Raw genomic sequence first — 14,288 nt, forward strand, 5'->3', positions numbered from 1 at the left:
TCTCTCTCTCTCTCTCTCTCTCTCTCTCTCTCTCTCTCTCTCTCTCTCTCTCTCTCTCTCTCTCTCTCTCTCTCTCTCTCTCTCATTATACTCTTTTCCTTGTTCAAAATTCTCATAAATGTTATCTCAAATAATCTTCAGGGCAGAGAACTATATTGTAAAGTGGAGGAAACTATGACAGTTTGGCCACCCACCCCTTTTCTCTCTCTCTCTAAAATTTGAAATGATTTGCCTATATATTACTGTTAAATCAAACAAAATTGCTATTAGCAGACTTGAGCCTAAATAGCAGAACATATTATCACTATTAATATCTTTTTTTCATCAACACTTGGAGCCAACAATCCTGTTTTCTCCAAATCTTCTGAAGAGGAAGAATGAGGCTGACTACATCCTGAAGCAACTGATAAAAGCTCAAGAATTGTAATCAAAAGTGTTTCAAGATGGAGTCAGTCTCCCCCTCCCCTTCCCCTCGCCCCCATCTTCCTCCTTCACTTTTTTCCTCTTAGGTTAAACAGCTCCAGTTCCTTTAACCTTGAAACCTAAGGCAACAAATTTATTGGACTATACCAAATCATGGTAGACTTAGCCACTTTGGTGATATGGTCTGGACAGAATTTAATGATCATTGTTCAATGTGACTTAAAAGTAGTTGAAATAACCAGAGGAAACATTCTTTGGCTGATGCATTTACCATAAAAACAAAACTCAAGGGTAGCATTTAAGGACTGCATTTGTTTCTTTGGGTCTTAACACTGAAGGAAGTTAGTATAAGGATGTTATGTGCTGAATAGACCCTAAATCTCAGTTTCCTCATCTGTAAAGTAAAATACATAGATTGGATGATTTCGAAGGTCCTTTCTAACTCTAATTCCTATGATTCTAAATCTTCAAGTAAAGCAAGATTGAGTTGTTGCATGGTGTCACATGGTGGGACAGTACCATATTTATTTTTTTATTTTCTGTACCATATTTATTTTGAAGTGACCATCACATAGAGTTTGCTCTTTAATCAAGAAATTGATATGGGCTTCAAAATGACTCTAGCATCCTAGTGACAACCCTGTCCCCTATTTGATAGCAAGAGATAGAAGGAGTGGGCTGAGAGAACTAAAAGCCAAAGGCTTTGCTTTTAAAAGCTAGTGTCTGGAAATGCAAGGTGGTAATTATATACAAGCTGGTAAGGCCCTCACGGTGCTGAATTACAAACATTCAAAGGAAGCTCTATGGTTGGAAAATATAAATAGGAAATATTGCAGGAAGATAAGTCAACATAGTTTAAGATATAAATTTCATTTCAAAGAAGGAGAAAAAAAAAACCCCAAACCCAATAACCTCAGGAGGATTTGTTATATTCATACCTGAAGGATAATATGTTATAATAGCTCATTAAGTCAACAAGTGTTTTTTAAGTACTGTCTATGTTCCCAGCACTATATTAAGCACTGGGAGTATGAACAAAAGCAGAAAGACTGTCCTTGACTTCAATTAACTTACATTCAATTGGGGAAGATAGTACATAAAAAGTGGTTGAAAAGACTGGGGCGGGGGCGGGGGGAGAGGGAAGGAGAGGAAAAGGGAGGTGGAATAAAGATACCAACTAGGGTCTAGTCTAGTGAGTCAGTAGTGTACCCTGGGGAGGAATAAAGGTGTGGATGGATAACCTAGTCCTCCTTAAAATAAGTTCAGGGAGGAACCAGCCAATCAGAGGGAGCAGCTTCAGGGTTGAGAGTAGTCTGTGCTGAGAAGTAGTCCAGGGGTGGAGTGAACTTCCTGAGTGAAGAGGTTTCTATGGCTAGGTACACAAGGCCTGTGGAGATGAGTCAGCTGTGCAGTTAAGAGAAAAATGAAGACATGGTTGTCCTGGATCTCCTCCTTAAAAAGGAACCAACTTGGGAAAGGCAGGTCTAAATGAATAAAAAGTTTAAATTGAATTTTTCTAATTAATCTCAGGTACATATCAAAATGTTAAAATAATAACAAATCCCGTGGCCCAGAATTGGGGGTGGGGAATGAGACTCCCTTTTTCACTAAGGACACCTGGAGCTTTGGGCTTACCTGGCCCCAAGTTAACCCTGGAAGAAGAATTTGCTGATCAAGAGAAGTGTCAGACTCTTTTCATCTTTGTTTTAGTCTCTTTACACATCCACCCTGGAGTCCTGGAGAGAAATAGCTTAAAGTTTAGGTTTATCTCTTGTTGAAGGTTTCTCAAAAAGAGATTTGAGAGATACTCAGTGTACAAGGTAGATCAGGTAGGATATAGCTATTTATTATACCCCACCCCTAGAAAAAAAAACCCAAAAGATTCATAATTGCATTTACAAAGACTTTAAACATAAAACAGTAACTTATAACTCCTACTACATTCCCCAGGAAAGTTGATACTTGAAACATCAAAACATGAAACATTTTGTGGGGTTGCTCAAAAGCAATTTCACTTGCACCTTGCCTTTTCACTGTCTAAACAATTGCCTTAAGGTCAATATTATATAGTAAGTCAGGAGATTACTTGAACTCATCCACCTAGAAGTGGTAATTTTCTTTCACAAGCAGATGGTTGTAGAAAACTCCTGCTGACGATCAACACCAGCTTAGGAAACTGGGAACTCTAAAACTCCCAAGGCCATTTCTCACAATCTTTGTTGGTCACCCCTAAGCTGGAGGGGAAACCCCACAAAGTAAAAGAGGTAACTAGAGAGTTAAGGTCCAGGCTTAGGCTTGTCTAGGTCAGTACATGTGCTGCCATATGTCTGCCATAATGCCAGGGGTGGGGGAGAGTATAGCTTCTTCTGTCTTCCCCACATTTAAGGAAATGCAAGGAGAGCTTCTGAGAGTCACAACATGATGGGCAAATGGGAAAAAAAGAGTGTGCCTGAAGACAGAGTCACATCTTTTAAGTCTACTGAATGGCTCAGTGATCAATTTTCTTTGTTGGGATGCTTCTCCCACTCTTCTAGGGTTACTGAAGTCAAAGGGACCAAGGAACCAATAAGAAGATTGCTTCAGGATTCCAAAATACAAGTTCTTCAGTAATGAGTCACACTTCTCACCAGGAGTGTTAAGGGGAGTTCACTTCACACCAAATTCTGGCTATTAACCCAAGAACTTAGTCACCTCATTTGTTAAATCAAGATGCTCCATCAACATGTTTTACATGATTGTACATGTATGACCTGTATCTGATTGCTTACTGTCTTAGGAAGGGGGGAGAGGAGGGAGGGCAAGAAGAGGGGATGGAATTGGAACTCAAAACTTAAAAAAAGTTAAAAACAGTTTTAACATGTAATTGGGGGAAAATTTTATATTATAATTCATATATATATATATATATGTATACACACACATATTCCACCAGATCAAGGGTTCTTATCCTGGAGTTTGTGGACTTTTAAAAAATTCTATTACTCTATTTTGATACAATTGGTTTACTTTGTAATCCCATCAGTTTTATTTTATGCATTAAAGATATCATTCTGAAAACAGGTTCTATAGGCTTCACCAAATTGTCAAAGGAATAAATGATACAAAAAAGTTAAAATTCTTGGCCTAGCATAGTTTCCAATATCCCTGCTAATTCTCTTATTCTATGATTTCAAGTGTTGCTGAATTGAGATATTTAACAGTTATTTTCAGTTTGTATTGTAGTGGAAAGAACACCAAATTTTGAGTCAGACTGCTTGGGATTGAATACTAGTTCTGTTCATATAGTGATAAAGAAGCTGAGAGGTTCAGAACTTTGATTTCATTGGTTTAGGGAAATCCTAGGAAATAAATCCCTTTTCACCAATGGAAGCTCCAGAGAAGTGAAGTGATTTGCTTAGCATCAAACAAGTACTAGGCAACAGAAGAAATTACTAATCCAGTGCAACTGATTTACTAATCATAAATTATTAAGGAAATTGGAATGTGTGCCATCTGTCTAAAATAAGTGTTTACAAAGTACTGAAGAGTACAGGAAAACATTTTTTTCCCCTAAGTTCATTATATTTCCAACTTTTGCCAGAGTTAAAACTCTGATTTTGCATGAACTGAGTTCATTCTTGGGGAGTAGCATACATGAACTGTTCTTTGGCTAATGTCTCAACCTGGGATTTCCCATAAGAATATCTGAATTTACCTCATGTCCAGATTTCCACAAAAATAGAAATGTATGTAAACATTCAGTCTAAGAAAACTTAAAATTCAAGGCAGCTTTGTTGAATCTGACAATACCCACAAAATGCAAAGGATCTCTCAGCTCATAAAAAAGTTGAGCAACTCTTGTTCCTTTCCTTGTGAGACCCTCTTCCCTTAGAGGCCTATATATTTCTCCAGAATTTTAGCACTACCTTGGAGGTGAGGACTTTCCCTTTGCCCCCAAACACACACATACAAAGTGAAATCACTTGGAATTATTAGATAGTTAAACCATTTACTCCTTTGATGAACAGAGTAGCTCCCAGGGACATAGACATTTTTCAGGTTGATTCTCTACTAGTAGAAAACACCAGTTACAACCAGTTGCTCAAGAGTTAACCCCTTTTTCTAGACTTGCACAGCACACAGGACCCACAGTATCAGTGATGCATAGCGTTTACTCCACCATTTCACAGATCTGTCCCTTCGTTTCTCCAATTCCAATTCCAGCTTGGTCTGGACAATTCTCTGGCCTTAGAATTCCTCCACTGATTGTGCCCAGGAGCCATGGTTCAAGAACTCCTCTTAAGGTTGAGGAATTCTCTCATCATCCCAGCTTCACATATCATCCTATCACAGCATCCCAATTCATAGAACCTGACTTTGGATTGGTTTGCGTCTGAGTTGGTTCCTCAAAGAAATAGTTCCCAGGGAGTATCACATGACTGTGCAGGCTTCCCTCCAAGAAATTAAGTTCATTTGTAGGGGAATAGGTTCTCTCTGTAAACTTCTCATCTCTTATTCTCTCTGTGTGTCTCTGCTCTCCCTTTTAGATATCTAGTCCCAGCTTATGTCCTGGCATATAAATTTTCTGTAAAACAATAAATCACATTTATTGTTGTGTCAATGGGAAAAAAAAGAACAGGATGAGGGAAAGAACTCACATTTTATAAAGAGATTAACTTTGTTGAGGGAATTTCACACTTTGATAAGGAAGTTTCATGAATGCCAGAAAAATCTTATCATAAGATCATAGAATCATAATAATATTTGACCATGATATAGAGATTGTTAGTAATTATGACCATATTAGAAGAGGAGAGAGGAGGGTTGGACTGTATATATGAATTTATTCCATAGACTTAACAGCTTTTAAAGCTGGATGAGAACTTAGAGACTCTAATCCAAACCATTTATTCTATCCATGAGGAAAAAAAACCAGTAGAAATAAAGTGACTTACCCATAGTCACCTTGACAGTTACATCTACATGAATGTATAAATATTGGGCTACATGGTCTCATGGTACCTTCCTACCTCTGAGACTCTGTGATGTTGTCTATATCAAATATGGTTGGGGGTAAGGTGGTAGGTTGGCATCCAAAGTGTACTGGAAAGTACATTGGATTTGGAATCAGAACATATGGGTTTGAATCTCAGTGCTGCTACTTATTATCTGGATGACCTTGAGCACATTATTTGGCCTCCCTTGGTCTCAGTTTCTTCATCAATAAAATGCAGATGTTGGTCTAGATCAGGGGTAATTAACCTTTTATTTTATCATGGATACCTTTGGCAGTCTGATGAAGCCAATGGACCCCTTCTCACGATAATATTTTTAAATGCATAGAGCACCGGCCCCAGAGTCGGGATGACTGACCTGGGATTGAATCCTAGCTCAGATACTTAGCACCACACACAGAAATAACTGGCCACATAACCTTGAGCAAGTTACTTAACCCCAATTGCTTTTAAAAAATGCATAAAACATAGAGGATTGCAAAAAAGCCCCAATTATATTGAAATATAGTCATCAAAATATATTTTTTAAAAAAGAAGTTCACAAAGCTGAGGTTGACTCCCAGGTCTATATGATCTCTCAGTTCTCTTCTACCTCTAAAATCTTGATGAATGTCCCCTCCCCTTGCCAATGTTTAGTGTACTGCACATCATTGATGGAAAAGGTTGGGAAATACTGGACTGGTTAAGCTCCAGATAGATATTCAATGGTTTGACATTCAATAATGTATCAGTCATTCATTCTTCACTGATCTTTTATTCTTTCTTTTAACAGCCATTAATTAAGTGTCTGCCACTTGTAGAGCACTGTGTTAGGCCCCAGGGAAGAAAGAAAATTAAAATTCGCACTTATAATACAACAGGAGATGGATACACACAAAGATGTAATACTTTAGACAACTTCCATACAAAATGGAATATAAGATTTTGGTCAGGGGTTGGGGTGGTGAGTAGAGGGAATAAAGCACTTCATCAAACTGGAGGAAGGAATGATTATATGTAGGAGTTCGTACAGGGGATAGGATTTTTAGGGGAGGGGTAAAGGGAATCAGTGAAGATTTCATGAAGTGGCATTTGAAGGATGGGTAGGATTTTAAAAGTGTAAACTTGGATTCAAATCCCTTGCTTTGTCACTAGCTAATGTGTAATCTCATGCAAGTCATTTTACCCTGGGCCTCAATTTGCCTTTTTCTTAAAATGGCAGGAGAGGATTATGTGATCTCTAAAATCCTGTCTAGCACTAACATCTGGTGACTTTAAAAACTTCTCAGAGTGCAGAAAATATAACAAGGTAGTGACTTTGCTTATTGTCTTTGTGGTTTGGGGCCAGTGACTATAAATGCTGATTTCTGCAGAGACACCATCCTATTCCTCTTTTGGTAATGGCAGGAAGCCTTACACTCTATGCAGTTTAACAGAATGGCACCCCTAGGCTACACATCGACCTAGTAGTTTTGATGCAAGCTTTTGCCAGTAAACATTTGGGGAGGTCAGTTGAAATTACCTGCTACTGTACAGAAAAGGCCTGACATCTTTTGTATAGCTGTCAATTGAGCTAAGTGTCCTTGGGCATCTGCAGCATGAGTGGGGCACTGGGATGTAAACAATGATTGCTTGGAGGCTTTCCAGAAATAATCTCTACTTCTTTTCATAGGAGTCTGATATTTTATTCAATTTCCATAAAAAACAGAAACAAAGGAATGCCTGAATGACTAGACAAGAAGGGTAGCTGCATAGATCTGGATCCTGATTCTTGCCATTTTACTGCAGAAGTAAAAGACGTACCCACCCATGACAGGTCAAATGCTTTGCCTTATTACTTCATTAAGGGGAGAACCTGGAGTCACAGGACTCAAATCTTGGCTCTACCACTAACTACCTGGGTGACCTTAGTCATGTCATTTAAATTCTTTGACTTTGTTTCCTCACCTGTAAAGTTAGAAAATAGACTGTTGTTCAGTCATTTCAGTCATGTCCAATTCTTTGTAACGTCCTTTGGGGTTTGTTTGTCAAAGGTACTAGAGTGGTTTGCCTTTTCCAGATCATTTTATAGATGAAGAAACTGAGGCAAAAAAGGTTAAGTTACTTGGCCAGGGTCACCAGCTACTAAAATGTCTGAAGCTGGATTTGAACTCATTAAGATAAGTCTTCCTGATTCCAAGTCCAGTGTTCTATCCACTGAGCCACCTTGCTGTTCAGGGGATAGACCAGGTAGCCTCCACTGTTCCTTCCAACTCTAAATCTGGGATCTGGTGTCACAAGATATAGATACTTCCCAGACAGAGAGAAAATTTATTGAATTCAGTTTATTTTTAAAAGGCTTATTAAATTGTGGCATCATTAAAAGAGAGGGAAAGAGAAATCAAAGCAAAGTCAAAGAAATTGGTATTGTTGGAAAAATTGTTGGGAAATAATTTCATGGAGGCAGTAAGGTGAAATGTAAATGATGTGGGATTTGAAGACAAAGTTCCTGGCTTCATATCTTGGCTTTGCTACTTACTACTCCCAAAATCCAGGTCAAGCTACTCTTCTCTGAGCCTCAGTTTTCTCATTTGTAAAATGTGATCTTTGAACTAGCTGATCTCACTGGTCCTTTTCTGCACTAAATTTACACCTTTATGATTCTATGTGAATTAATGTATTAATTTTGGAAAAAAAAAACCCTATACCAAAATGAGAGTCAGAAACCTTGGGTTCTAGTTCCAGCTTTGCCACTAGTAAACTGCATAGTATTGGACAATTTACTTAACTTTTGAACTTTCACAGTCTTCTTAATGTGAAGAGGCATGGTTGGGTGTCTTGACTCTACCCTTGATGCTTTGGTATAACTTTGTCATTAGGTAAGTGGATTCTGAATAGTTAGCCACATATTGTAGGGATTTTCTAGGTGAATGCTGGAAAGGTGACCAGAGAAGAGAAACCAAAGAATCACAGGAGAGAAAGGGCATGACAGTTGGCATGAGTTGCCAGGGTTTGAGTGTTTTTTTCCCTTTAATGCCTTCTTTCTTTTCTCTCTTGCTTTCTTTCCGATACTAATTTTCAAAGCCCCATTGTTTTATGCTCATTCTTTCAGAGTCTATGTACCCTGGGTTAGAGGCTTCTCATCCTGTGAAGAAAAGACAAAGCTATATAAAAGTCAAGGTACTGACAGGGAACTGTAATGCCCCCTTTTTACATGTAAAATTTAGAGAACGGAAGTGTATCTAGATAATGTCTAAGATCCCCTCCAGCTCTAGAACTCTATGACTCAATAAATCTAGTGGGAACATTATTACATTAAAGACTGTAAACCATTTTTCTTCATTTGAATTAGGAAAAGACCAAGAGAAATTTAGACCTTGGAATGGGTCAACATTGGAGATGGTGGCAGCTCTTTCCTTAGATACTGTTTAGAATAGAATAAGCACCTATCATGGGGCAGCCAGGCAGCACAATGAGTAAGAGCACTGGCTCCAGTGTCGGGACGACCTGGCGATCGAATCCCGGGCTCAGACACTTAGCACCCACCCAGAAACACCTGGCCATGTAACCTTGAGCGAGTTACTTAATCCCAATTGCTTAGGGGAGGCCAGGTAGCTCAGCGAGTAAGAGTACCGGCTCCAGTGTCGGGATGACCTGGGGATCAAATCCAGGCACAGATACTTAGCACCACACCCAGAAATAACTGACCTATGTAACCTTGAGCAAGTTACTCAACCCTGATTGCTTTAAAAAAAAAAGAATAAGTACCCATCTGTCTGGGATACACTAAAAATTATTCTTCCAAGGGATAGGAGATGGAATCCAAGATACTTGGTGGTGGTAGTGGTGGGGAAAGAGTTGACTTTCATCCTTATTAGTCTGTTTGCTGATTTTAAATCATATGTGGTATTAATGCAAGAACAGGCAACATTTCCTTCTAACCCCCAGCCCCCAACCTCTAGCTCATATAAAGCCTGGAGTATGGGCTATAATCACAACTGATATTTAAGATGAGACTATTAGGAAGAGGAGAAAACAATGAAAATGCCAAAGGCTAAGAGAATAATGATGAGGAAAATGAATAAAGTATTTGATATTTGCATTGGAAAATGTAAACAAAAAAGCTTCCACATTAATTATGTATTTTTAATGATAACTCAATACTTTAAGAATCTATTATCTTTTTATGGGTAGGCTCTTCACTGATATAGATGCAAAATGCATCACTGTAATCAGGCTGGGGATTAGCCTTTCCAAATTTAGCTGGACTAGTTCTCAATCAATAGGCATGCAGTCCATCATTGCTAAGCCTATACTTAGCACATAAAATCTTGGACCATAAGATCATAGATTTCAGACTGGAAGGGTCTTTAAGAACCATCCAGTCCAGTTCCTTCAGTTTCAGAGATGAGGGAACTGAGGCTTGAAGGAATTAATTGATATATATCCAAGGTCATACAGGCAGTGAGTTACCAAGGAACTCAAGCTCTCTGACTTTCAATCCAGTACTCTCTCAACTGTATAAGGTGAAGATTATATTATACATAATCTTCAAGAGAAACTAGAACCAACCATTGGACAAGCCAGGGAGTTTCAGTAATCAAGGAGAGAAAGCAGAACCAGAGGAATTATTGGAGGCATTTCTTTAAGTAGGGCAACAAAAATCTAGTGCAGCATAAGAAAGCATCTCAGAGGCTGTTGACACCAACCTGACCTAAAGGCTTGGAGGCATCTCTGCAGATATATGATGCCAAAGAGATTCAGGATATGCATTATTACTGGGAGACATACTTAGAGCTAGATTAAGAAAGTCTAGAGACTAGTAAAAGAAAAGTGAGAAAGGGACCTGATTATACTTGTGTTTATATATTTTAAATGCCTTTTCTATGTTTGATATCATCGATTTAGACATGGGCTTATTCTACTTTCTCACTATAGCATGTATATGACCCTGTGTTCTTAAAGTCTATGCCAGGTTCAGTTAGGTGGCAAGGTGGATAAAGCACCATCCCTGCAAACTTACCTACTAGTTTGTCATAGAACTCAGAGTTGGAAGGAGCCTCAAAAGTTGCTTAGTCTAATTTCTTCCTAAAGGAGGAATGCTCTAACAAGGGACTATCTAGTCCCTGCTCAAATACTTCCAGGAATGGAGAACTTACTTTGAAACCAGTAATATTTTACTTAGGTTTATATTAAAATAGTTTGTAGTCCCCAATTAGCCAGTAACTGACAATTGGAGATATATCACATAATACAGTTTATTTTTTGTAAAGTAGAATTCAGTATAATTCTAGTATGGCTTACATTTCATTCTGATACAAAACAAATGAGGTAATATATGTAAAACACGTTGTAAATCCTAAAGCCCTATATAAATGTTACCTGCCATCATCATCATCCAATAGGATTTAGTCTTGATATACCAAATACCATTAAAAATTTCTAGAAAAATCTTAGCTAAGGCAGGTAGGTGGTGCAATGAGTAAAGCACTGGCCCCAGTGTCAGGAGGACCTGAGTTTGGTTCCAGCCTCAGACACTTAACACCAGCATAAAAAAACTAGCCATGTAACTTTGGGCAAGTTACTTAATCCCAATTGCCCTCCAAAAGGCAAAAAAAAGTCTTATCTAAATAATAGTTAATTGTACATAAAATTGATTCCCTCTAACATGGTGGCTATTACCAGGGAGTATATTAGGTAAGGAAGCACATTATTAAATAGAGGATGGCAATAAGCTTTTAAACTTCACTAAAGGGATTTAGCAGAGATAAAAAGAATTACACAAAGATTTAAAAAAGAGATTGAATTGTTGAGAGATGTCAAGGAATTTTATTTCTGTAACTTCCCCTCACCCAATCCATTTAGAAGTAGCATTGTTACTGATTTGTTCAGAGTTGGCCAGGTGATATCCTGGACAGACAGTATGTTATAGTGGAAAGAACATTTAAAATGAATCAACCTGAATTAAAACCCTGACCCTCACATTTATTATCTGTATGACCTTGAGCAATCACTTCATCATTCTGGGAGCCACTTTCCCTATTCATAAAATAAACTAGTTGGATTATCATTCAATCAATGAGCATTTTAAAGCACCTACTTTGTTCTGATTACTGTTGTAGGCAATAGGAATACAAAGGTAAAAGTGAAAATAGTCTTTAACCTCAGGGAACATTTTTTAAGGTCCTTTCCAGTTTTAAATCCTATGAATTTATTCATGTAGGTGCTGATATATACCAGATAACCTCTGTAGGACACATCTATTTCTAGAATTCTATGAAATTTAAAAACACAGGCTCCCCTAGGACTCCATGATTATCATTTAAAAAATGGATAAGCAAGTACATCGAGCAAAGAGGATTTTCCCCAATCCAGAGCAATTAGAAAGCACCATGGCACTACCATGAAAGCAAAGCTCTTAATCCAGATATGTACAGCTGTCAAGTTTACTTCTTCTAGGTTGCTACAGCTAAGCATCTGGCATATCTAAGGTCCCTCAAGTTTAGAAGTTTAGACAAGAAATGGAGTGCAGCCAAGATGGTGAAGTAGAGAAAGCACTCAGATGAACTCTCCCAACATTCTCCCAAATAATTTTAAAATAATGTTTCAGATTTAATTCTGGAGTGGCAGAACCAACAGAAGACCAGAATGAAAATTTTTTTTTGCAGCCCAAGACAACATAGGAAGTGGGAAAGAGAGAGTTGTGACACAGGAAAGGAGGTTGACCCAGAACTCATGTGGATGAAACAGCAGTGGTGATACCTAATGGTTGTGACAGCTTTGGGAGTTTTCAAGCTGAAGTCAGAAAGCCTCTCTGTCAACTCATCAGAAAGAGATTACAGGGAGCCCCTGTGTTGGCACAAAACATGGGACCAGTTTGGCAACTCCATTGCCTATAACTACTTCTGGGTCATTGCTTAATGGCAAAGAAGGGTACTTTTTGTCAAGAGGGAGTGGGACCCTAAGGGACAGTATTACTTCCAGCTGCAAGGGATTAGCGACCCTGAGGAAAAGTACTGTTTCTGGTGCCAAGGGAACAAGCGTGCTTACTTATATCACACTTACTAGATGTGTGACCTTGGGCAAGTCAGTTTACCCCAAATTCCTTGCCTTCCCCCCCCCAAATAAAAAGAAAAAAAGAAAGAAATAGGGCGTAGAAAGGAGTTGATTATATTAGGATGATGTAAAAAAATGGATAGGCAATAATGAGGGATGCCTTGGGAAATGAGAGAAGATGGAAGAGAGAGGAAGAATGGGGAAAATTAACTCACATAAAAGAGGCTTGCAAGGGAGAGCTTTCACAGTGGAGGGGAAAATGATGGTTGTGGGCAATGCTTGAAACTTACTTACATCTAAATTGGTTCAAAGGGGTGTGTGTGTGTGTGTGTGTGTGTGTGTGTGTGTGTGTATACTCAGTTGGTAATAGAAATCTCTTACACATAACAGAAGTAAGAAGGGAAGGGGATAAGAGAAAGGGGTGTGTGTGTGTGTGTGTGTGTGTGTGTGAGTGTGTGTGTGTGAGTGTGAGTGATAAAAGGGAGGACAGATAAAAGAAGGCAGTGGTCAGCAGTAAAATATACTTGAGAAGAGGGACAGGATAAAAAGAAAGAGAAGGATAAAAAGAAGAAAACAGGATGGAGGGAAATGTGCCGTTAGGAATATAACTGAGTGTAAATGGGATGAACTTATCCATAAAGCTAGCAGAATGGATTAGAAAGCAGAATTCAACTATATGTTATTTATTAAAGAAAAAAAACACTTGAAACACACACACACAACACACACATACCCCAGAGTAAAAAGAAGTGGCTGGAGTAAAATCTATTATGTATCAGCTGAAAGGCATGGGTAGCAATCATGATCTCAGACAAAATAAAAGTGAAAATAGACTTAATTAAAAAGTATAAGGAGGAAAACTATATCTTGCCAAAAGGACCCATAGACAATGAAATAATGTCAATACTAAATATGTATGCACCAAATGACATAGCATCCATGTTCTTAAAGGAAAACTTGAATGAATTACAGAGAAAAAAAGATAATAAAACTATGCTAGTTGGGGATTTCAACCTTCTCTCAGAGTTAGATAAATCTTACCATAATATAAATACGAAAAAAGTCAAGATGAATAGAATTTTTTAGACAACAGACCTCTGGAGAAAATTGAATGGGAATATAAAGGAGTATGCTTTTTTCTTTCTTTTAGCTATACATGGAACCTTCACAAAAATTAGGGAATAAAAGTCTCACAACCAAATACAGAAAAGCAGAAATATTAAACATTCCCTTTTCAGACCACAAAGCAATAAAAATTACATTTAATAAAGGACAATGGAAGCATAGATTAATAGTCATTTGTAAACCAAACAATCTAATCCTGAGGAATGAATGGATCAAAGAATAAATCATAGAAATCATCAATAATTTTCTTATAGAGAATGAGAGCAATGAGACAGAATCCAAATTTTATAGGATGTAACCAAAGCAGTACTTAGGGGAAAATTTGTATCTCTAAATATGCAAATAAAAGAGAGAAAGAGTTGGTCAATGAATTGGGCACAGTACTAAAAAAAAAAAAACTAGAAAAAGAACAAATTAGATATCTCCAATTAAACACCAAAATGGAAATCCTGAAAATCAAAGGAGAGATTAATAATATTTAAAGTAAAAAAAAATAAACCTACTGAACAAATAAAACTTGGAGCTATTTTAATGAAAATACCCCAATAAAATAGACAAACAATTGGTTAATTTGATTAAAAAAGAGAAGTAAACCAAATTAACAGTCTCAGAAATGAAAAAGGATGAATGCACTACTAATAAAGAAGAAGTTAAAGAAATTATTATGGGGTGGCTAGGTGGTGCAGTGAATGGAGCACCAACCCTGGAGTGAGGAAACCCTGAGTTCAAATC

Source organism: Petaurus breviceps, unplaced genomic scaffold, assembly GCF_028583685.1.
Source record: "Petaurus breviceps papuanus isolate PSGF00001 unplaced genomic scaffold, PetGlider_PUasm1.0 37, whole genome shotgun sequence".
NCBI classification, from domain to species: Eukaryota; Metazoa; Chordata; class Mammalia; order Diprotodontia; family Petauridae; genus Petaurus; species Petaurus breviceps.